Source organism: Anopheles moucheti, chromosome 2 (assembly GCF_943734755.1).
Source record: "Anopheles moucheti chromosome 2, idAnoMoucSN_F20_07, whole genome shotgun sequence".
NCBI classification, from domain to species: Eukaryota; Metazoa; Arthropoda; class Insecta; order Diptera; family Culicidae; genus Anopheles; species Anopheles moucheti.
This window is the reverse complement of record NC_069140.1, coordinates 88,263,823-88,287,137: the sequence shown is the minus strand read 5'-3', so window position 1 is coordinate 88,287,137 and position 23,315 is coordinate 88,263,823. Positions and strand designations below refer to the sequence as shown.

The 23,315-nt window shown below is 44.2% G+C and overlaps 1 pseudogene; it reads right to left on the bottom strand.

Moving 5' to 3' along the window:
* Positions 1–19,594: 19,594 nt before the first annotated feature.
* Positions 19,595–20,095, bottom strand: LOC128299881 (uncharacterized; annotated as a pseudogene).
* Between the last annotated feature and the right edge of the window lie 3,220 nt (positions 20,096–23,315).

Genomic DNA, 23,315 nt, shown 5'->3' with positions numbered 1-23,315 from the left:
CACTGAAATACCTTACGAAATTAATTAATTTAGATTTCTTATACAATTCTTTGCCTTACCATCAACTTCTGTAACACTTCTGAAGTTTTTTTAAACACTTTAATAACAGTTATAGCGAATAGTGTTGAGTAGAGCGCATACCTCTTGAGATAACCTCAAAATGTGTCTAATTCTGAGATATCACTAATTTGTTCTCGATTTTTAAAGGCGACAGAAATGTTCAAAATCTGAAGGGAGATTGGTTCTTAACTTCCCATCTACAAAACTCAATCCATCTGTTACTAACTTACAAATCTAGAGGATCTTCTAATATCCTAGTCGTTCCAGCAGAGGCATCAATGCCAGCACTCCATCTCAATGTGGATGACCTATAAGAATTTAATAGGCTGGATGGTTCGGAGTCCTTCCAACGACATGGAGCTAGGTGAGTCTAACTACCTCAATTGCAATAAAGCTTTACGATTCATTGGACAACTTGAATCGATAAACATCCATTTTTCCTTCCAGACATCCAGAAACATGATCCAGTTTTTAGGTAACTTTTGCTGCGAAAACTTATATCTTACGTATGGACAAAACAATGTCATTTAAAGTATATTCTTTGCTACTCAAATTCATGTCCGGATGTAGAAATCTTCGTATGTAGATTGATATTGCAGTTACAATGATCGTCGTCTAGAATCCACCTCCGCCTCCGAGTTCGAATCAACTCCGTCAACTCCATGGCAATAGTGTATCCAATATAGACAGTGCTCCACACTTCAGACTCCTGATGGAGCACACTCGTCGCCCAACTCCGCAACACCGTAATCGAAATTGACGCACAGTTCCCGTCGTCACGGCCAGCTGCTGCAACGACCGCACCATTCTCGCAACGTCCACGCAAAGACGTGCATCTTGTCTGTCACGAGTGCATTCAAGTGCGGCATCCAAGGATCAAACGCGTTTCGGCTCAAAACCACCGGGATGCAAAACCGAACCTGACAGGTTTTCGTTCGACCGGCCTGGCAAAAGGGACCAGGGACGAACCATTTCGGTATCGAAGTGGTGTCAGCTCGTACAGTGGATAGACGGTGGTAGTACGGTGGTAGTATTGGATCTTATTAATTATTGCCGAGTAGCACTTCACCCGAAACGGACGAAGCTTATGAAGCTCGTCAAATTCGATGCGAAACCTGGAAGATTTATTAACCTTGCTGCATGAAGCCCTTCTCGAGGGCGTGATGGAGTTCTGTCCATATTTGGCAGCTCGTTCAAATTTCGCTTCCATCCACAGCGTGCATCTCTTTCCACTACGCAAGTAATCGGATGTAAAATTGCTATCTCAAATCGGGATGATCCGTAGTCCAATTGTGGCACGATTAAACGGCACCGAACCTCTTTATGCGTGCTGATAAATCAATCATAGCACTGCGACGCACATTCATCCGATGTTGAAACCTTTTAAACCTTTTAAAGCCGTTAAAAAAGCCCCCTCCCTGTTGATGGCAGCAGTCCGACAGCTTGAACTATTAGTATCCACGTCTACGACCAACTGGCAAATGAGCGCATTGCCAACCGGGTTCCAGGGTTCAATTATGTAGTGCATCTATTCATTACCGGTTGACATGCCAGCTAATGAACTCAAATAATGCGAATCGATGAGGATTATTAACACGGCACCGGGGGTAGACCGATCGCACGAGCGAATGATCTAGCGAACCACTTCACACACACGTACCCTCACACACATTAGCGTACGCACTCCCGCACACCATTGCCACACCGGGGAATGAATTATAAATTGCAGCCGAAAAGTACAAACCCGACAAATTGTTGCAACGCCTCGGAGTGTTTTTCACAAATATTTGGAGGATGCTTTACTACGTTTGTCATTTGCATATTTAAGTCAACTCTTCTCGGTTTCGGTGCACGGGGTGGGTAGGGTGTTGCAACTTCGGATGCCAAATTTTAGAACGAGCCGCCGAGGGTTGAGTTTCGTGTGCCGATGTTCCAGTTTCGCTTACCGCTTTGCCAAAGCCATTTGTTTGCTTTCATTAAACCTGCCCGCACACACGCAAGCTTATGAAGGTTGGAACAGCATTGCGTTGTGCCACAACACATTATGCCCCCCCACAGAACGGTCACAATTACGAAACCCCCATTTCGCAAACGGTTACAGTCAATAGCATTAATGTGCGGCTAATAACTTGTCGGCTTGTTAAAAACGAGCATTAGCGCACGATAAACGCCAATACGCTGATCGATGTTTAGTTTAAATTAATTAACCGAAAAATGGAAGGGCATCGTGCCTGCGTTTCGTTTTGCGTGGGAATAAAGCTCATCGCATGCACGCTGTAATTTGGACCGCGAAATTGCCAATGCCACATTACTAGTTGACTCCACCCGAGCGCCACTAGCAGCACATTATTCCACACAATTTGCTGCCAAATGCCGAACAAATGCACGCATCAAAGAGGGCTTAGAGTAATTATGGTAGTACTTTCATAGCGACAAGCCACACGCCCGGGCATCACGGGAGGCCGTTTTTTGGCGAATGCTGCAGGCCGGAGCTTTAGTTAACTGGGTTTTGCTAATGGAATTGGGGTGTGTCAGGGGGGCGAGGACTGTGGTTACACACATCCAAGGGTACTCGCAGGTGACGTTTTTAGTTCTGGCTGCTGCGACCCAACCTCCCATTGTGTGATGCCTTTGTGTGCAGCTGCACGGCATCAACCACAACGAGCTGGAAAACATAAATCGGTTTTATATGGTATTTGTTACCATATTTGAGTATTAGATTACTGTTGCTACTGCTGATTGTGACATGGCCACCCTGCTGAGAGGTAAATTACTCTGAAGGTAATTATTTACAATAATCATTTATTTCCATGTTCATTAATCCGTTTGGATGTTTCCTCAGCATATAATGATGTCCTGTGAGTAGTATCTTAATATAAAATTACTTTTCTACTTCTTTTAAAATACTAGAGTCTAAAAAATAAACTATGGGTTAGTCACTCACATTAATAAAATTGGGTTTACTTCAATAAAGCAAACAGGTCGGAAAACCCTTTCCTTTCGGACCCATCGGGTCGGGTTTGACTTTAAATTGTGTGCCTTCTGTTCGGGATGCAGTGACGGCGTTAAAAAAAACCTCCTCCCAAAACTAAACCCCCTTTGCTGATGAAGTGCCCGTGAAAAGGGATGGAAAGCCTAGAATCGATTTTAGACACATAAAAGAGACGACAAAATGAAAAAAATAAAGTAAAGAAGGATCAAGAAGAAAACTAATGTTGTGGAAATGTTCCTCCAGACGCTAGCACGGTGTCCGCACTTTATTTATCGACCCACCCGAACCGCCCGTGAGGATGCCCTGAGGATGCCTTTAAAACTCCGTTTTCTTTAACTGCCAAACTTTCAAGTGCTTGTTGCCTTTTTTGTTGAGTGGGGTTTTAAACACCGTTACGCTAGTTCAATCGTTTGTAGCGCATTGGAACGTTAATGTCAGTTGACGTCGTCTTCCACAATAGCAACCTTCGTTGACTGCCTTTCTGTTTTTCTCTGTTTGTCATCCTTTTTTAAGATTCTTCTTCTTTAAGGATTTTTTTTGTTCTTCTTTTTGCTCGGGACTCCTTTTCATTCACATTCACTTAGCATTCAAATCATTCAAAGGCTCTTTAATCTTGTTGTAATCCATTTTCAAACACGATGGTCAATGTTATTGGGAAATTGATACATTTTCGGGTTTGTTTTATTTATTGTATTCTTTTTTTTTATTTCTTCAGGAACGGCCTGGCCGTATTGCATACAACTAAGAGTAACTTAATCTATTGTACAATTCACATTCGTTTGAAGACGTTTCCATCTTCAAACAGTGACAGGTCACCTTATCCCGGGTGTACTAGGTCATTTATTGTATTCCATTGCTACTGCAAGTTCTTCGCAACCTTGAATTGCTGATATTTTTGATACCTTATATGATATGATCATTATCATTAAATCTTAAGAAAAGTATATCAATTTTAAATTATGTTATTATTATTATTTGTTGCAAAAACAAATACTCCATACTCCCTACTCTAAAATTTGCAACTTCTGGGTCCAATTTATGCTTACTAAATCTGAAGAAATGCACCATTTTATGGCGAGAACATATATACAGGGTGTTTCACAGATTGAACCCTGTATATGTAGCCGAATTCCACAATTTAGAGTGTATGCTTACTTAATTCTAATAACAAATAAATGGCTGCCACCAAGGCATACGAATTTAAACGAACTTTTCCTGTCAAACATTAAGGGTTCGTATTAAACAAGGACGTAAAAAAACAGATCTAAGTAGGTCTCCCACCGAAAGACCAAACATCACTGGCTAATATGGCTTGAGCACCAGAAGTTAGAACAATTTATTCTTTAGCAACTCATAACAGGTAATTGTATGCATCGCAATCGAATTAAAAAAGTCCATTTCAACAATATTACATTATCTTTACTGCAAACAAACCAAAAATATGTACGAAAAGCGGCGTTTGGGGCCTGAAAATGGTAAACCACCAGGCGCCTCCATCTAACGTTGATGCGCCCGAATAACCTTGGGCAATAATTCTTTTTCGAAACCCTGCTCAACAACGTTTTGCAAAACAGAGCGCGATTCAATTGACCAACTCAAAGCGGGGAGAAGGAAAAAAAAGCTTCCATCAGTGCATAAAATTGAACTAATTAAAACCATCAACCGTTGGCCGACACCGGGTGTGGCGTGCGTTTTGCGATCGGCACAATAAACTGTTCATCAAAGCGCCTATGCACAACGGTACAGCCCCGGCCAGACAATGAGATGAGCGTTATCTCATTAAGTAATGATTACTCAACATCATTTAAAAAAAAAAAGAAGAAAAACGTGCCACCGTGGCCCATGCAACACGCAAATTTCATTACACATTGACGTACTCCCATTACCGCTAAGCTGAACATAAAAGCGATAAATTAAAAGCAAATAAAACCATCATTAAATTACTGCACGTCCCCACCGTTTGGTCGCTTGGGCAGGAACGGTAGCCGAAGTAATCCCACCCCAACACAGTTTTCGTTTGATGTACGATGGATGGCTGGCAAACTTTGTGTGCTACGAATTGCGGATCATTCGTCGCAAATCTGGTCCAGCTGGCCAGTGTTGGACAAAGGGACTCTAAACACAACCACCGAACCGACTGCACCAATTTCAACCGCACCGGAACACCGAGTCAGCATGCTTCATCATTCCCCGGGGGGAGGGGGTCGGTGGCCCGGTGGACGGACGGTGTCTCGAAAATTGTGCCCAGTAACAAACCACACGAGCGGTCCATTTTGGAAAACCTCAACCGGAACTTACACCCACCGGTCGAAACTTGCCCTGGCAAACGAGGTTTGGAAAAGTTTGACCCACCGGTCAGGCCCCATAAAAGTGCTCCTCTACTGGACGTCCCCACCCTCCCCTTCCTCCAGGAACAAAAACCCCCCCGCGAAGGAAATCTGGTGCCATCACCATTTTGGCGCACCCGATGCAGCACACCCAAACGCCACGGGACGGTTCCACGAGTGGATCCTTTCGGATAGCCATTAGTGACGGGAAAACAAACGCTCAAGTGAGGATGCTTTCGTTCCGATTTTATTTCCGTCCAAAAAACCCCTCACAGATTGAACGCTTTATTTACCTTGCACGGCCGGAATAGAGCGAACCATACTTTGGGTGTGTGTGTGTTCACAAAAGCAAAGTTAAGCCTCAAATGAATTAGAATTTATTACCTTTTGCCCGCAGCAAAGTACTCTTGTTTCAAGATGCATTCTTAAGATCGTTTTGGGTTCTCTTACTCGGTGCGCCATTTTTCTTTTAGCCACGCCGGGAATCCCTAGAATCATAGGCGTGTAAGACATGGGCAGGAGTAAAAGTTCCATGATAAAGGTTACTAGTGTGTTGTGGTGATCTGTGTAAGGAAGGATGGTGCACTATTTATTTTACTTTTCATTTCATGTGTGGTATTTTGTTCCGATAGTTAGTCACAGTATTTCGTGAAGATGTGATCATTTTCTACAATCGTACCATTCTTTTTTTTAAACTATTGTACTGCTTTTACATTTTTTTTCTACTAGATAACTCTTGATTAACGAGATAGTGTTGGTTATATTTGTGAAAGTACCTTATTTTTGATAGTCGCAACGTTTTTTTATATGTCTTCACATGTCAAAATACTTGCAATTAAGGTCAATTGAGTTGACACTACGAACAGGAACTGTTCTTCAATGCCAATCGGAATTGAATAAAGAGAAAAGAAAAACCCCACTGACAAGTGAGAAATTGAGCATGGGCAACAAACAAGTAGATCCGAAACTTCTTGAGCAATATTGTGAACTACGGTATCTTTCAAAAATAGTCACGATATCTCCAATTGCATCATACACCATTGACAGTTATGTAACTTTTGATATTGCATTATGTGTCAAAGAGGTTTGCAAAGCTTCACATACGAAATCCGTACAGTATTCGGACTTTACTGAGCCTAAAGAACTTGATTATGACTTGATTACGATTTCTGCAGAGATCCTCCTCCCAAATGGCAGACAATTTAGACATAAATAAATATAAATATAAACATAAAATTATGATAATGGACATTAGAAGAAAAAGCAGACCACATTTTGTCCACAGACACGTGTCTGTGCAAACAAGCGATGACCACGTGTTGTCTGCTTTAAAAAAATGTCCATAAAATGTATTTTAAAATGCTTCGAATAGCTAATGTATTCCAAGGTCCTGTGTCCGTCTAAAGTCAGATAAAGAATAATTTAGTTCTTCTACAAGACAATGCAGACATTCACCGCAAATTGAAATCAGTAAAACAACTGAAATAACATTTTGAGAAGTACTAACCCAAGTAGCCTGAAACGTTAGAAATCGAACCATAGCGCTGCTAGATGGCTGCTTAGTGAAAAAGCGAACCGTGTGTGAACCTTGGGGTTGCTTAAACCGCACGCAGCGCACGATGGAACTATTGAGTTCCAAAGTAGTCGGTTAAAGGTTCCCGACGGAACTATGCGGTTCTTTTGGAAGCACACGGTACTCGTTGGAACTTTGTTTACAATTTGATAGCTCTACTGTCACATGACGGCTCCGCAAACGACGCCATCCGTTTCGGGAAGTTGTAAGTGAAAATAAAATGGTTTTAATCCGCGTAAAGGTGTATTAAATCAACGTGCTGGATTCCAATTCGCATCTGATTCATGCGTACGATTAAGGATGAGGGTCCTCCTTATGTACTCCAGTCATCATATCCTTGCGATCGCGAGGTTATCTGCTCCTGCAACATAGTTCGTAGCGCATACTCTTCTGTGATTAAGGCTCACAAACTACGGCAAAGTTCGTAGCACCCGCCAATTGAAAGTGGTAATAAGTGGCTGTGGTTCGTTTGTTTTGTGTTATTGTGTAATAAAAAGTCAACGATACATAAAAATATATATACAATTATTTCGCAATAATTTAATAAAAATCCGAAATAACAATTGATACCTAAATAGACAAAACATAAAAAGCAATGTACACGAAAATGTTAATTTTTTTCATTCAGATTGGTATCATTCATATATGCATTTTGTAGGGTGTGACGTAATAAAACTAAATGGCCAAATTAGTAAAGTAGTTGTTCCGCTGTCTCTGAAAACCCCTAGGTTCGAATCTCAGAAAATGATAATTAATAAATAAGAAAAAAGAAACATAAAGCCATAAATATGAACAGCCCCACCGTGTAGTCCAGGCATTCACATTTTTTGACGTTTTGGTTAAGGTCTACTTAAAGGTTGCTTAAAAGTTCGCGGAACTTAAAGGCTGATTATCTACTGCAAACGACATACTTAAAGATCGATCTTTAGCGTTGCCAAATTGGCTGCTTAAGCAAATCTGGCTACTTGGGAATATACGCTTATATAAGCTCAAAATAATAGTCCAGAAGGTATAGGTTCTTGCAAGCTATGGGACTCATCATGTCATTATCTTTTATTATTCTTCTTTTTTGACGTAAGGCCTTACCTGGTCATGTGTGCGACTTCCGGTTTAATAACCTTTTTAAACACGCAGCCGGGTAGTCAATCTTTGCTACAACACAACAACCTCTAGGGGTCTAGCGTTGAGTCTGTCATTTGTTCTAGCCCTTCCCCCCTAGCCCTAGCCCTAGCCCCCCTCCTTTTTCTAGCCTACTTTGACTGTATTTACCCTTAGCTGCATAGTTAGTCCTTCGTCCTTGCTAAATCAATTACAAGAAGTATCAAACGAACAGAGAAATCGAAAGAAATGAATGTAGAATATTTTAATAAAATATACCTCGTCTTTTTAGCAAATTAATCCTGCATTACCTGTCTAATTTTCCGTCCATCACGCACGGTCTCGATTAATTTCCTAATCGAAAGGGCACCAACAACAGCAACACAGAAAAAAGATGAAATCTCCCCGTGAACCGTGATTGTGCAGCGTGCGAATCTCATACGCATACCAATGCGTAGCAGCGTTACCATTTCACACCTTCAGACCACCCGTTCACCCTGCCCACGGAGCCAGGACTCGATTGCAATCGATTGCAATTTAATCCTGCCGCGGGCTATTTTGTCTGTGCTTCAAGAAGCATCGATACTTATATATCGATATCCGATCATCGAGCGTCCCAGCGGGAATCCTCGGCACTCCTGATGTGCGGCTTGGTGCACACGATGTTGGGGGGGGTGACGGTGGTCAAAAGCGGGCAGCAGCATGCGTTATTTATGTGCCCGTGCTTGCATAATCGCACCCGGGCGCTTGTCTGGCCTGGGGGGGGGGGGTGGGTTGGACGTGTTGTGGGCGAATGCCCGTAGGTAACCGCACCATTGGGCACACGGAATGTGGTAGGAAAAATTCCATTAGCCCGGAGCGCCACACAATGACACACACACTCACAGAAAATGGAGTACGAGCCGGGAGTTGGAATGTGACCCAACCGGAATGTTCCCGGGGTTTTTGGATTTATGGAGCCAATGTGGAGAAAGCGTCCAGGGTGCTTCAGCCTGATACGGATCTGGTTGTTTGCGGTGCAAAAGAGGAGTTTTTTGTTCGTCCAGTGTGCTCGGGGAATTCTTCGATCCAGTGATAAAAGCTTAATAAAAAAAACTACTACTACTACTGACCGAGTTTATTGCACTCCGGATAGTATCTCCCAGGAAGAATCGACGTGGGTTTGGTAGTAGAAACGAAGAGTAAACATGGTTATGTTACAATATTTAAAACAATCTATCATTTTCTTGTTAATCTCTATGCATTTATTTGATGAGTTTCGTATTTATTTATTTATTTTTATTGATTTTTCCCCTCATTCAATGAAACGAGTATAGCCATTCAATTAATTAAAAGCAATATTCTTTTAAGAAATAATTTCCTCCATTGCACGAAGAATAATTCCACCCCCCCTGTATGTTGTTCGACGAAGGCTCTTTTCTTGGAATGCCACGAAGACACTCCGCATCAGTGCTCCACATGGCAAAGAAATACATCTGGCGAGTGGGCCACACTCATAACCACATCCCATGGCGGGATGGGGACAATATTAAATCCAAAATACAGCAGTACCCTTTGGCCCCGAAAGTGCCATTCCTTTAATCAACGCCACTGCTACACAAGCTGCTTCGGCTCAATTCGGCTTACAAACAGCTGCGCCAGTATCAGTTAGCGAAATGTGTCACCGTGGCCGTTGCAATTATGGTCGGTATTAATTAAAGTGTCTTACCGCGCGCAGCGTTGTAAGCCTGAGAACGAAAACCCCCCGGCCCCGATGTCTCCTGGTCACCGCGTGTAACGAACTAATGAGGTCAAGCCCGTCAAGTTGTGCCCGGCGATGATTGCAATCGTTTTCAAACCGACAACATTTGTCCATCGAAGGTCAGACACTTCAGCGTGTGCAAGGGCACGATGCCTCACGCGGTATTATGGTCCTATCCTAAGCCAGCAGGATTCATATCATCAACCCATCAGACGAGCTTAGGGACAAAATCTTGTTATCGCATTGTTTTGAGTCCCGTGAAGAACATTAATTTTTATCTACTCGATCCGCGCCTTTTGCTTCGATGGTCCGATAGTCTGCTGCTCGGCAAATGCTCTCGCTCGCCCGAAATGGGGATGGTTATGTTACGTGGAGCAGGAATACCGGTCCACACAGCAGGATAAAACTTCATCCGCCAAGGGACAACCTTTTCTCTACCACGAGGGGAAGATTTGTTTGTACATGCGCCTGTGGTACCATTTCGCGGCGTTCAGGAGACAGCACCAGGCGGAGAAGGAAACAAACAAAATCTCGCCCAACAAACCACGCTGGCTGCCATCTTCCTAGCACGTGCGAACTGGCAGGAGAACTCAAAAGTTTACCGAACAACTCTCAGAGCGTGTTCGGAAGCAATGAAAGGGGAAGAAACTCTCCTCCTTGCTCCGTAGTACTACACCTTTTGTGCATGTAGCTTTGGAATGTCACAAGAAGATTTGAAGAGATGAGTAAAAAAGCTTTTAAAAAAGAATAATTAAATACAATAATATATTACTTATTCAAGTGTTCCTGTTCGTCGAAAGTGCACTTTGTAGGTTCTTAATTAACAATTCATTCTTGAAGTTAGTTGGTATGTAGTTTTTAAACTAATTATCAGAAAATTTCATGCTTTTTTCAAAATGGAGCTTTTGGAAGTTACTACTCGGATTATTTCAAGCTCAATAGTCTCTGTCTTCTATTTGCCATTTCTGGATTTCATCGACTTTATTTACCCGTAGCCAGACAGTAAAGTCTCTTGTACGGGAGATTGATCCGGATGAGATTTTGGAACGGTCCTGCCGTGTAAAAACCGGCGCCGCTAGCAAATACACCACTGGGCCACCAAAAGCTCAATAGTATTATATTTTTAATTTTCCTTTATTATTATATTTGTTATTAATAATAATTTATTACATTATTTGATGGCTACCCTTACGCATACTATGTTAAAAAAATTTCTTTAAAATTGTTTTTTATTATTTTTTTTATTTATTTTTTTAAAACAGTTTTACAATCGATCTATACGATTCTTTCTTGTGTAATCTTCCAATCATGAAGCCTTTCCCTACATAAACACCCAATAATTCATCGAAGTAACCGTTGGAAGGCCAACATATTGCCTTTTTTTTTCAAGCAGCTTTGATGTCATAGTGTGCGTAATGTTTGTCATCAAACAATCGTATCGTTTGATCGTTCCTATTGTTGTGCCAATAGTCTCGCATGATTTATCTCTTACAACGTGAGCAAATAAACGCATTAAAGTTTCAAACTCGTTGCGGCTCATGGGATCAAAGCGGCAAGCAGCCAACTCTAAATCCAAAACACAAAATATTTGGCCACCATTTTGTTTAGTTAGACGCACTAAAAAGACTAAGCAAAACACCCGCCACAAGGGACGAAGACGTTGAAAGGTTTGTGAAGAAGGTAAAGATACGACGGCTGTATGTTTTAACCCACCATTGATTAGACCCGAGCGTTACAGTGATGTACTCGTAAATGTAAACAGTTTGCCAGAAAGTGCAACGGGAAATGGAATATGTGCGTCTTTTCGTCGAACAACGCTCAGAACTCCGACATTCATCACTTCATCCCACATGCGCTGAATCGATTACGCCAACAGCTCTCCAGGATGGGAAAATAGTTGTTCAAAGTCAATTGCCACTTACTAGAATTGATGTACTCGGCGGGAACATGGGTGGATGCTACCGGTCCTAAACGTAAAGCTGTATCAATGTTACTGATGGGTTGTGTGTTGTTGAAACTAAAACCCTTGCACGGCAAACGCTCCTATGCAAATACGGTTTTGAGCAAACACTGGCACGATGGTGAATGAACGGCAACGGTACCGAAAGCGAGCTTTCGAACAACTGTTGATCCCCTTAGTGGTGAAAGAGCGGCAAATAGAATGGTGTACGAAGCTTTCCTGAAATGCTTGCTAAAGCTATATAAACAGGAGGAAAGATTTAGAACACGCCGAGAAGTGTTGACCGGTTGTTTTGGCTTTTCTTTTGCAATATATTTGGAGAAGTTGTAAAACAACTTTCTACAACCACGGTACATCCATCTTGCAATTACACGCTGCACGATTCAGTGAAGTGATTAATAAACAGCTTATTTTTATATATATTTATATTTGTTTTACAGTACTTTATAACGACTTTTAGATATTGAATTTGATTGAAGTAGATTAAGCGAGTGAGGTTTGCCACAAGCAGAGTTCGAAGTTAAGCTTCTTCTTGGGTCATTTCATGACGCAATGCGTTGACGTGAGATCAGAGAAAAAGATCACATCCTTCTTCATATTGGGGGACGAGCTTGGTGCTGTATTTGGTAGAGGAACCAGTCTTCACACGACAGGACGGGCTCAAAATCCCATCCGAAACAATCTCGCGTATGCAGGACTGACTATCCAACTACACGGCTAAGTAAAGTCAAAGAAAGCCAGACATATGGCAGGACTAGATCTCTTAAGGTTTTTGTGATGATAAATCCCGATATATCCGAAAGTACCAGAAGTTCTGAAAAATAATTCTCTGTCAAAGTTTTTTAACCTTAAAAGGAGTTTCTGCGGTTGCGGAAGTCGTCAACGATTATCTTCACGCCATTCAATGCCGTCCAGTGTCCGAGTGTCAGACATCTAGGATCGTCTTGCAGCTTAGATAGAGCCCACTTACGAAGACACAACAATGTCCATCTCGTCGAAGTACTTCATCACTATTAGGCCAGCTGCTACTGACTTCTTGCGAGGACGATCTGTCCACTTTGTTCTCAGTCTTCTCAGACCTCAAAGTGGCGGATTTACATTTACTGAAGAGCCCTTCTTAAATTGTTCTGATAGTAAATATTTAAAATATTTGTAAATGATTGACTTTATTAAAAAGTTCTTGAAGCTGTACTGACTAGACCAGCGACGGATAAATGAAGCCAAAGAAAGGGAGTGTTGAATTTCGGAAATTGTGACACTGTGAAGAGTCCAGAATCAGGTTTTCTATACTCCTGGAGCCTTCTGTACAACAGGTTGGCCTGGTTGTTGCAAATAAACGGACAACACTATCACATTCTGTCCTGTAACTCAACGAAAATGCCTCATTACACACAGGTGGATAATTTTCAGGGAGCTCGTAATTGTACACTAATAAACTAAGGAATATTACTACTCAACTATACACAATGTTCGTACATTAGGCAGACAACGTCGTTACCCAATACCAGGAACAAGACGTCACTTTTGCCGGAGGGTTCAATCCAATAGTTTTCAAGTTCTTCGCCACTAAACTTGACTTCCCGCAGTGTCTATAATAACAACATGATTAAATACAGGGAACCTTTTTTTCTTTTCCCACCCAAGGTGCAACTGTGTTTAAACCCATCCCTTACAATGTATCCATAGCGGAAGGCTTCATCCAGCAGGGCGCTAGCAATTTCTCGTTTCCATGCCAACCGACCAACACGCGCCACACGGGCCAATTTCCCCACTGGGAATGGTGAATAGTTGAATTACAATCTCGCAGAATTAATTAAATTGGAAAATGGTTCCCATTTTTACCAGCCCTCCTACCACCACCACCACGCCAACACCAAACCAATACCTCCCAATTTTCTTCGCTAATCCATTTGATCTGCTGGCGATCATGCAAATGTGAGCTGGGTGGGAATTAGGTGGGCAAGTGGATTGGGTGGGAAGGAAAAAAGGGACATAGAAAAATAAAACACACCATCAAACATGCACACACACACTTCAATAAATTTAACTGTGTAAACGCGGGAATGATGAGCTGTTTCCAGCATGACCAGTGTTGAAATGTATCGTACATCATCTGTACCCGTCCCCTGGGAATGGTGTCCAATTAATGCGAATATGGGTATACATCCTTCTCCAGGACCGATCCGGGCACAGCCCGGGCAGTCTCAGCAGGGATGTATATTATTAGTGTTTGCTAATTATAATTTACAAATAAATTTAAATAAATTATGCAAATGGAATCAATTAAAAGCGCACTGTCGAAATGGCTTTTCGTCGATCGGAATCGTTAACCCACACCGGTGGACACTGGCGTGACGTGGGCCGGTAGTTAAAAGTTCGTTAACATTTTTAATGCACATTCACGGTCCGGATTCCAACCCTGTTTACCGTGACGGTGTGGCACTTAAACGGCAATAGGTGAAATTAATTTCTACACAAGTCAGAAGCAATCATTTCCTAGGCATTGATTAGATTTCGAATGCGTCTGGCTTCTCTAGCGTTTGTTTCAAACCCCCCGGTCCCATCATCGCCCCATCTGTGATGTTGACCATTTCATCAACAGCAGTTCAATCAGTGCAAAACCATCACTGGGAAATATAAAGTATTCATTCAACTTCCGGTTCAACAAACTTTTCCCACACGCGAAAGAAAGCAACAAAACCCCGATTCACCTCTACACGGGCACTGGAACCGGTCGCCACTTGCCAACCGTGCCAACTGCATGCACGTTTCCGGACCGAAATCCAAAACCCGGGACCGGGATTTTCAAAATCTTCATGCTACTCGTACGGAGCAATTAATCTAGAACGTGACATGGTCAAAGTTTCACGTTCGTCCCGGTCGCTCTAAAAGCATGAAATATTTAATCAATTTCGATAGTTATGAAGTCGGTGTGTCGAACGAATAGATGGAACTTCCGCCGTAAAGCTAAAACAGGCAACAACAACAACAAAAATACCACGGAATAGTAAATGATGAACCGTTACGAGTGGGATGTAGATTATATGGCATGGTGCGCATCGGTTCAATATTTGATTCATTTAAGTGATGCTTTTAAAATACAGCAGAGCGCCGATTATCCGGGTGTCTGATTATCCGTGCAGCGTGGAAATGACAGTTTCAAGGGAAATTTGACGTATTCCGGGCAACATCGTTGATGGAAGAATTGGAAGGCCCAATTGTATACGAAGAAATGAGCTCAAATTCTTAAAGAAAACAACTACAACTTTTGTTGCAGCAATAAAACACACAGGAAAAATAAGTTTTACTCTAAAAAAGCCTGAATAAACGAGATATGTCCCTATTATCCGTGTTATCCGATTATCCGGTAACCGTCGAGTCCCGATGTGCACGGATAATCGGCGGTCCACAGTATGCAGCATATTTGCTTTTATTTATTTTATTTTATTTTATTTTTTCATTATCCAAAGAGTTGCTCAAAAACGAACCGATTTTTAATGCATTTAGAAGCGATAAACATAATGTCACATAAAATGAAGCATTCGTGATGAATGGCGTCAACAAATTGCCCATTTGTTCTGCTTTGTGAGGTAAAACAAAACGTTATTTGAAACCCTGTTTTCGCCCGTACAGTGCGTGACATAGTTATACGACTACTAATTATTTTTTTTTAAGAATGAAAAAAAATTAGTTCTCACGGTTTAGATCCTGTATTTTTATGCTGTTTAAAAACACTTTCAAAATTTATGATTCATTTTATGAAATGATTAAACTTAAAAATAGAATGCAACGATATTATAAAGGGAATTAGAGTTACGAGAGATCTTCTGGCACGCATTGTTCGCGTTACTCAGGAAAAGACTGTATTGATTAGGAAAAGAACATGATTTCAAACTTAAAAAAGGACACATTTGTAGTTTTGAGTACAAATGTGGACACATTTGTAGTTAAGGACACATTTGGTTGACACAGCACATACAGTTACGCACTGTATTAACCACACAGCAACAATAGCACTTAGTGTAGTGTGTTTGCCTGCTGGTCGAATTATTTGCTTTTGATAATTTATGCATTTTCGAATTTATTGCACCATTCCCCCCATACTTACCTATTACCGCTTATCCGTTCCAATCTTCGATTCGTGTGAAGCGACGTACGGTGCTCCCGATGTGGCCAGCACTGTGCACTGCGTTTCTACATTCCAATTCCAACCACTGCACGACCATCCAATGTCTATCAAAAGTAGATAAATTCACTCGTGTAATGGCATCGGTCGAGATAAAGATATTGTTTTTATTGAGTGTTTAGCACCGTCCAGTGGCACTACTTTTATAATAAACCGTCAAATAGCTTATTTCCAGAACTTATCACGCTAGTGCTCTGTATCGACACGTGCGACTCGAGAAGGAATGATCCTGACAGTTGGCGTCTTGCACCACTGTCATGTGTTGGTTTTTTTTGGTGTGACAGCTACTGTCACCACGGTCGCAGGTCTCGTTGACCGTTACGACGGTCGCTACAGTGCTCCCCTCCTAGAGCGGTGTCATCGGTAGCGTAGTGGAATGGTAACCTTCCGTTGGGACCTGGTGACACCGGTCGATACCTGGTCCTTTCGACGTAGGATAGATGGTGGTGGGGCGCTGTTGGTGGTCGCTCCGGAATGTGGTAGCGACGGTGTTTGTGTTGCCGGTCGAGTGTGCTTCAGGGTCGTCCGCTGATGCTCGGATGATGACAACTGGGGGGTGTCAGTATCGCTGTCCCGGTTCGTCGGTTGTTGCTCGTCTGATGGAGGCAGCGACATCGGAATATTAGGTCCATGTTGCAGCTGAGGCGTTGAGCTAGCTTCTTCCATTAGACCATAAGCCGGTTTCAGGCGGTCCACAGAAATCCGCGAGGACTGTCCGTGCATGTGAATCTGAAAAGACTTGGAATTCCGTGTAAGAACCTGATAAGGACCGTGATATGGCGTCGTCAATGCGGGTCGGATGGTGTCGTTTCGTACGAACACGTGCGTACAGCTACTGAGATCCGAGTGAACGAAGGAGTTTCGGTTGCTGTGCCAGGCGGTACTCGTCGGTCTGATATTGCCCATTGCTTCGCGGAGTGTATTGACAAAGTCGGACTGGTCGGCCAACAATGTTGTAGGTTTTTCGCAAACGAATTCAGCGGGTATGGTAAGTGTTGTACCATATACCAGCTCAGCCGGTGAAGCGTTGATGTCGGTTTTGAAGGTGGTACGTAAACCAAGCAGAATCAGCGGTAGATGTTCACTCCACCGGGAGGTGTCTTTGCAAATCATCGCTGCCTTGAGAGTACGGTGCCACCTTTCGATCAACCCGTTCGCCTGTGGGTGGTAGGCTGTGGTTCTGATGTGCTTCGTTCCGAGAGCTTTTGTCAACTCGTTAAACAAGGAGGATTCGAATTGACGTCCCTGGTCGGTCGTTATATAGGACGGTACGCCGAACCTAGCGATCCAGTGGAACAGCAGTGCCGATACGACTGTAGACGCGGTGATATCCGGGATCGGTATCGCTTCTGGCCAGCGTGTGAAGCGGTCGATAATCGTTAGACAATATCGGTTGCCGTTACTGATCGGGAAAGGTCCGATAATGTCCACGTTGATATGGCTGAATCGGGACGATGTCGTGGGATACTGCGTTAGAGGACTTTTAGTGTGTCTGCCTACCTTGGCGCGTTGACAGGCCAAACAGTTCCTGGCGAATTCTCGTGCGTCCTTGTTGATGCCCAGCCACACAAAGCGCTCTGTCATGAGCTTGGCTGTAGCTCGTGCTCCTGGATGGCTCAAATCGTGTACCGCGTGAAGAAGCTTTTTCCGTAACGATTTAGTAATATATGGGCGAATGATTCCTCCGGGGCAGTCGGCGTAGAGCGAATGTGAGCTTCCAGGTATTGGAGTTTTTTGAAGCAACAATTCTGTCCTTACTTTTCCGCTGATAATATCAGTAATTTCGGGATCGCAGGCTTGTTCTTCAGCTAGTTCGTTAAAATCAATCGACGGAGCGCCGTGCACGATCTCCACACGTGAGAGTAGATCAGCAGTGACGTTTTCTTCTCCGGCGACGTGGCGGATGTCCGTCGAAAATTGTGCAATAAAATCTAACTGCCTGGCTCTACGCGGTGAGGCGTCATCATGCTTTTGTTTGAAGGCGTACACCAGCGGCTTGTGGTCAGTATATATACTGAACTCGCGTCCTTCTAACTGGTATCTAAAATGCTTGATGGCTAGATAAATTGCTGTGAGCTCACGGTCATACGTGGAGTACTTACGTTGCGCTTTCTCAAACTTCTTTGAAAAAAAACCGAGAGGTTGTCGTTCGCCGTCGACTAGTTGGTGAAGTACGGCTCCGGCGGCGTAATCGGAGGCATCCGTCCACAACGAAAGTTCTCCATCTGCCGCGGGGTGTGCCAATAGCGCGGCGCGTTGCAGCTGTTCCTTGCATCTGTCAAACGCTTCGGAAGCTTCAGTTGTCCAGTTGAGTAACGTCTTATCCTTTTTTTTGTTTCCTGGGGTCATTTCGAGCAGGATGCCCTGCGCTTCAAGAGCGTTAGGCAAAAAACGACGGTAGTAATTTACCATAGCAAGGAATTTTTTTAGTTCCATTACGTTTGTCGGCCTATCCAACTCGCTAATTGCCTTAACCCGCTCAGGGAGGGGACGTATTCCTTCGGTGTTAACCAGGTGGCCCAGAAAAGAAATTTCGGTCTTATAGAACTCGCATTTCGCTGGATTAATGGTCAAGTGGTGTAGTTCCAACCGTTGGAATAGTTGACGAAGATGGTCGTGATGTTCTGCTTCTGACGATGAGGCGACGATCATATCGTCAATATAAGGGAAGACGAAATCAAGTCCCTGCAGAACGTGATGGATGAGGCGCTGGAAGGTTTGCGCGGCGTTTCTCAATCCGAACGGCATTGTCGTAAACTCAAACAAACCGAAAGGCGTCGTTATCGCCGTTTTCGGGATATCCTCTGGGTGTATTGGGATTTGGTGATATGCCTTATGCAGGTCGACTTTAGAAAAGACAGTCTTGCCCTGCAATGACATTGTAAAATCCTGCAAAAATGGTAGAGGGTAACGGTCGGGGACCGTTTTCGCGTTAAGGGCCCTGTAATCGCCACAGGGTCGCCAAGTGCCGTCGGCTTTTTTCGTCATATGAAGTGGACTGGCCCAGCTGCTGTTGGAAGGGCGGCACACTCCGAGCTGCACCAGGGAATCGAATTCAGCCCGAGCAGCAGCGTACTTCTCGGGAGACAGTCGGCGAGGTCGAGCGAAGGTCGGCTGACCAGTGGTCTCGATGCGGTGCGCGATTTCAGATTGTTGGAGCGTACTCGGTGCGATCAATCCTGTTAATCTTGGGAACTCCTTCAACAACGAAGCGATGGGTGACGTTGCATCACACACTTTGACGGTTGGTTCTTGCAGATTTCGGTCCGGAACACCAGGTATACGTAATTTTGTTAAAGCATCGACGAGGCATTTATTTCGAAGATCCACCAGGAGGTGAAAATGCAAAAGAAAATCGGCTCCGATGATTGCAGTCCCTACATCTGCGATTACGAAGTTCCATAGGAACGCTCGCCTTAGGCCAAGATCTAAAGTGTAGAGAGATTCTCCATAAACGCGAATCGGGGAACTGTTTGCGGCAAATAATTGCATCGATGAGGGCTTGCACGGGACGGAGCTGTGCTGCCTGGGTATCACAGAGACGTCAGCACCGGTATCTATTAGAAACTTCTTGTTTGTGTTACGGTCCACTACAACGAGCCGATAGCTGGATGATGAAACGGCATGGACCTCCGGTACAACGTCTCGGTGAGAAAGTCAGGATGATGGAGTGTGGGCACGTTGCTGCCGGCTGTTAAAGGAGCAAGGTGCTCTGCACTTTCGCGCTTCCTGACCATATCGTTCATGATAGAAACACAACCCGTTAGGAGTTGGGGTAACAGTACGATGCATTTGGCGTGGACGGGATCGCGAACGAGGTCGGGCATGTTCCGGGCGAGTGGTCCGCTTCAATACCTCTTCCAAGCGTTGGCTCAGTTCGGCCACCTGTCGCGAGAGGCGTTCGACTTCATCATTTCGTACCTCGGAAACGGTGTGGTACGGACCCGTACGGTGGTATAACGCAAAGGAATCCATAACGGAGTCGGCTACCCGTACCTTATCCTCGACGTTCGGTGAAGCAGCGATCACGGCAGACTGTGCATATGGCGGTAAGCGTCCGATCCAGAGATCGATGAGCATGGAATCGGTCATCGCTCCGTTCGCGGTGCGTCGCATCTCGGCCAGCAACTGCGATGGTTTCCGATCCCCAAGGGTCATTTCCGATAGCAAGCGATGCAAACGACTTCGCTGCGACTCCTCCAAATGCTGAATGATCGCTTTCTTCGCTGTTTCGTAGCGCTCGGTGGTTGGTATGTTCTCGAGGAGATGACGCAACTCGGGAAGGACCCGGATAGGAATGCGTGTCTTCAGGATATTGAAACGTCGAGCATGCTGGCTCGCCGGAATGTTCCCCGCGTCAAACCAGTTTTCCAGGGCGAAGAAAAAGGTGTGGACATCGGCGGTGTCCAGCTCGGGTGGTTTAAACTGCATGGCGTTTAGCGATTCCACTTGCAGCTCACGTAACCCGGTAGAGACCTCACGCGTTGGAGGTATTTCGACGCTCAACGACGTTTGAGTAGAGTTGGCGATGTTAGAGCTAACGTCTTTCGGCGGATCTATGACCGGTGGTTCCACGTTTTTCGGGCTGTGCATCATTTTTCCACACGGATTAAAAGTAAAAAAGGGTGGATCTTACCTTAATCGTAGGCGTCGCCCTTGCAGCTGTCTTCAATCCCAGTGAGGCGCCTCGACGCGTGTTTCGATGTCGGTACGGCTTGGGCTTCCTTCACGAGATGAACAAAATGGCGGCTTCACACACGTGGAAGGCACACGTTCGGCGGTGGCGGCGTCGATTGGCTGGGTGTCTTCGATTCACAGGGAACGTTGTGGAGTTTCCGATTCCGAAGGACAATTTCCTCGTGGCGAGGTTAAAACGTCGAGTGCAGCGATAAAATGCTGGGTGAGAACAAACCTCAATGACGGCTTTTGTTGTACAAATTGCGCACGCCACTTGGCGTCGTTTTTTCACCACGCATACACTGAGAAAACTCTCCCGATTGTCCCAATGTGTTCGAATTTAAACGGAGTTTTTCGGAGTCTCTTCGGAAGACCACAACCGGCGATTGTTGGTGATTCACTTCTCGGTATTTGTCTGTGGAGTCTGTTATACCTGAACGCTCCGTGGGTGATATATATCGCACCTTCACGGCGTTGGCACGTGGTACTAACACAAAATGGTCGTCGCCCGGGCACTGTTGGCAACCACGTGTATCGAGGGCGCGGAGAGCACGAGCGGAGGATCGTGGTTATTTCGATTTGACGTAATCACGTCGGGGTCACCAGTTTTAGCACCGTCCAGTGGCACTACTTTTATAATAAACCGTCAAATAGCTTATTTCCAGAACTTATCACGCTAGTGCTCTGTATCGACACGTGCGACTCGAGAAGGAATGATCCTGACAGTTGGCGTCTTGCACCACTGTCATGTGTTGGTTTTTTTTGGTGTGACAGCTACTGTCACCACGGTCGCAGGTCTCGTTGACCGTTACGACGGTCGCTACAAGTGCATTGAGGGACCGCGTCAGGGGAGGGCGAGCTTTAAATTGATTTTGTTTTCACGCCACAAAACAGATCAGCCCGCCGTGATGGTGTGGCGTCCGTGTGAAAAACCCACCCGACTTCCGACTTCCCCGGAGAAAGGTTGGTCGTCGTGGGCATCGTACCGCGCTGGGTGGCAGTACACATCGGTGGGACGATACACGGCGTTTGACAGAATAAACGGGCGGCGCAACAGGAGCAGGAAAATCAATTCCCGTCGATCCAGCAGATGGCGAACGGCGTTCGGCGACATCCGCATCCGGGGTAGAATGGTGCAGCCTTCTGGGCAGGATGGCTACCATGCGGCCCCCGTCCTCAGCAGGACACGTTCACGGCACCGATGAGCTGCCGTGTGGCCCGGCTACCGTCGGAAAAGGCTTCCGACTTCGCTATCGAACAGGAAATTGAATCAAACCATCTCGGCAACATTGCTGGCGCCACAAGAAACCCGTCGCACACACTTTTGCCCAGCGCTGCGAACGGATGCAGGACACGCTTTCCTCACGTATGCAACGCAAGCTGGTTGGCCACCGGGCTGACTGGCTGGCTGTCTTGTTTTGTTTGGTTGGCGATACATATCCGAGAGCGGTCTATTGACTCACCATGGTCACGCGGTAAACGACAAACTAAAACCAATAAAATAATTGCTTCACACAACGTAAAACTGGGAAGAAGAAAAAAAACAGCGGAATCAATTTATTTTTATTCGCCAAAACAACTTAACTTCCCCCTGGGGGAGCGAGAGATTTGCTTCCGTTTTTCTTGAGCAGCATCTTGCCCTGGAGTCTAGCGCACTATTTTTTGCTTTCGTATTCGCTTGACCAGGGAGAAGAAATCATTCTGTGGTTGTGGTCCGGTGCACCGATACGCATCAGCACGGGCGAAGAGTAGGAAGAAAGATAACTTAAAACATAAATAAATAATAAGCTTCAAACTATCGTTTACTGTTGCTATGGTTACGGAAGGTATCTAATTTATCTCTTCATCTGATTAACACTAACCTGTGGAACATATGGGTTAGACTATGGAAGATTTGCCCAAACTACTCTCCGAATCGAATCCTCGATCGGGAAAAGAGTGAAATTTCATATGTTAAAAGTCAAATATTTGGCGTTTTTTTTACCATTTATTCATCTTTCGTTTGAACAGCAATATTCTTGGAGTTTAGTTTCGAAATCCAGATCAACTGAGGATCCAGTTCCTACTTCTGATCAACTCCGGAATGTCTAGGCACTCGTGATAAAGCATGGGAATAATGAAAGACTCATTAAACACGCCTCTGATCAGAACAACATTAACAGTGAACCATGTAATACATGCTGACGAGTCACTGACAAGTAACTGATGCTTACTGATGTAACTTTGTACAACTTCATCCGGTGCGGTGTGGAGTTGTAATATTCAAAACTCCAGAGGTGTAAAGATGCATTGGAGGATATGAGGGTCGATTCTCGATGCTCTTGGAACATTCCACTCCCAGTCTTGGACAATATGTTGATGATTATATTATCTAACACATTAGATTATTATTTGTCGTAAATAATCGTGTCATAAGTTACATTATAAGTCCCCCCGGAACAAGCAATGGTTTAGTAATTCCCCTAAAGTAGCTGAAAAAGTTTCACTATTCAAAATAATCTCAATCTTAAAGAAAATCAACGAGAAGATCTCTTTCCTTCTATGATTTCCTGTTTGAGTAGTATTTTTCATAAACTGAAGGAAGGCTATCATCCAAAGATATATAAGCTGATAAAAATTATGGGCTTCTATTTATTTTGCCCTTTCAAAATGTTATACTCCTCCCAACAAGAAGCGGTTTGCACGTGTGGGCAATACATTT